The following is a 2,792-nucleotide window of genomic DNA, read 5'->3' as shown; positions in this document are numbered from 1 at the left end:
CCTTTAAGACTGCGCTGCTCATGGCGTTGGTGACCACTAAGAGGGTTAGTGACCTTCATGCACTGTCAGTACACGAGGAATGTACTCAGTTCAATGAGGGGGCTACGAGGGTGGTGGTCAAACCCAGACCTGGTTTTGTACCGAAAAACCACCTGATGCCATGTGTCCCTGTGACCTTGGAAGCTTTTCACCCGCCTCCCTTTGCCTCACAGGAGGATGAGCGATTGCATTGTCTCTGTCCGGTTCGGACTTTGAAAATGTACATCGGAAGATCCAGGACTTCTAGGAAGTCGGATCAGCTGTTTGTATCATGGGCCCCACGGTTGGTGGGCAAACCTATTACAAAGCAAACACTCTCCCACTGGATTGTGGAGGCCATCCAGTTGGCCTATTCCAGTGCGGGAATGGTGACCCCAGCGGGGCTGAGGGCACATTCCACAAGAGGTATGGCAGCATCATGGGCCCTGTTTAGAGGGGTCTCCATTCAGGATGTCTGCAGTGCGGCAAGCTGGGCTTCGCCCTTGACGTTTGCCAGATTCTACAGTCTGGACGTAATTGTGGCCCCTGTGGCGCATACGGTCCTTAGTGTAGCCTCCAGACGGGGGTCAGGCCCCTAGGCTGGTTACTCTGGACTTCGAGATAACAATCAGGGAGTTTACTATATCTCCCATAGCGAGACATCGAGTGAATATTTGAAATAAAACTATAGGTTACTGGACGTAACCCCGGTTTTATGATAATATGAGCGAGATGTCTCGAAAGACACCCTTCTTGTTTACGAACGAGAAGAAATAAAATGTTATCTTGAATTGAATGAACTGACGTCTCCCTGACTGATATAAGGTGGAGGCGGGCCCGCCTGTCAGGGAGCGGTCAGAGTCCAGCCAATAGAAATTGTCTGGAGTGTATAAGGTAATACTTCTGTGATCACGCCAGAGGGCGCTCTCCCATAGCGAGACATCTCGCTCATATTATCATAAAACCGGGGTTACGTCCAGTAACCTATAGTTCTTTCATCTAGGCCTCGGGCTATAGGCTGGAGCTAGAAAACGACATGAACTCTGTCCCTGTCCACTACTATAGACAAGAATATACAGACTTTGTGCAACTCAATAAATAAACATCTTAGCCAATATGCCCAGCCAATATGTGTTGTTCCCTCATTCACAATAACCCAATCTCCTATTCAGTCACAATCTCCAGGCTTATCCACCTGTTTCCTAGGCTTTTCACTGTGTTCCACTTCCTGTCTTTTGATCCAATGAAATCCAATGAAACCGGTCAGATGACTAATGATATCCAATGAAATCCGACAGGAAGTGGAAAACACACAGCCAAGAAACAGGTGAATAGCCTGAGCCCTTGGCTCCTTTACCTCTGTAGAGCCTCATTGCTTTCGGGCAGAAACCTTGTATATCCATGTTTCAACTTTGTATGTATTTTCGTGAATGAATGCCCTAATTCGTAGTACTACAGTGTCACACAAAAGCAGCAAAAATGAATGCAGATCTACAGACTAAGTATAATGTTTTGCTATTAAAAGAAAAGGAAAAATAAGTGAAAGTTAAAGTGGTTAAATGTGTCTTTGGGTTATATACTGAACCAATGAAAAGTAGGCATCCACTGAGCATATAAACAACATAGAAAATAAATAAAACACATAATTCTCTTCTTGGGCACTTGACTTTTATTTCCATATTCATCCATTATGTAATCGTGTCACATACACACAGTACACACACATGAAACAGAAATCACATCACACATATAACAAATCATCAGACCTAGAAAAGAAATGCTCAAAGAGGCATCAAAGACAGAGACAACTAAAGACAATACAAATCATCCATAGATGTTCTTTTATTTGACGAAACTCTAGCTTATACAGCGAAGGGATTACCAGAGCAAGTTTCAGTTACCTATATGGTACAATCACTGATATACAATATCTTCTTAAAGAAAACCCCGGTTGCTTAGGAGTATTCAAGACTCCTTATTCTAATGATAATAGTAATGTCCAACATAATGCAAAATAAAATATACAGTAATAAAATAGGACATTTTAAAGGTTATTACCTTACCTGTATAATATTGTACCTCTCCTGGGACAGAGGATATACAGAATATACAATTTAGAATCATAAAGCTGATCATAATTATAGTCACGTATTGGCTGGAATGAAAAGTTGTTAAGGTAGGTTATAATCCCAGGCCTTTCCCACTTGATTATTTAGGGTAAAATGCAGTACACTTTGATGGTGAAGCAAGTTGAAAACCTACAATATATTACAGTATCTTACAGTAGATAATTTTTGACAATCCCATGACGGAATGCACTTTTTCCCCCAAATATAAAACAATGCAGAAATGGATACCCATAGCACACAACTTTAAAGTCATTTGTTTGTAATATAACATTTAAGAAAATGCATGAGATGTGTACAGATCATTGACATATTTAGTTAAAATAATGTATAATATATTAATAAATACGTAAAAAGTATAATCTGTTACCAGTAAATATAAACGTACATCTATCAACTATGAATGGACACAGAATATGTGTGTGGAATGTCATAACAAAACAATATATGACTTTGGTTTGCTATATGGATTGGAATTTGCATATTGAAAAAATATCATATAATTATCAAGTGAGTGTAGAATTTCCTATCTAACCACAACCCCATTGTCCGTATTCTAGGCAGGTCAAAATAGGTGTGAACAGACAAACGTTTTGTCTAAAATGGGTTGTTTTCACTATTTGAAATACAGCAAAATATAGGTTTTAA

Source organism: Gymnoscopelus braueri, assembly GCF_963280865.1.
Source record: "Gymnoscopelus braueri genome assembly, chromosome: 5".
Taxonomy (NCBI): Eukaryota; Metazoa; Chordata; class Actinopteri; order Myctophiformes; family Myctophidae; genus Gymnoscopelus; species Gymnoscopelus braueri.
This window is presented reverse-complemented; position numbering follows the sequence as displayed.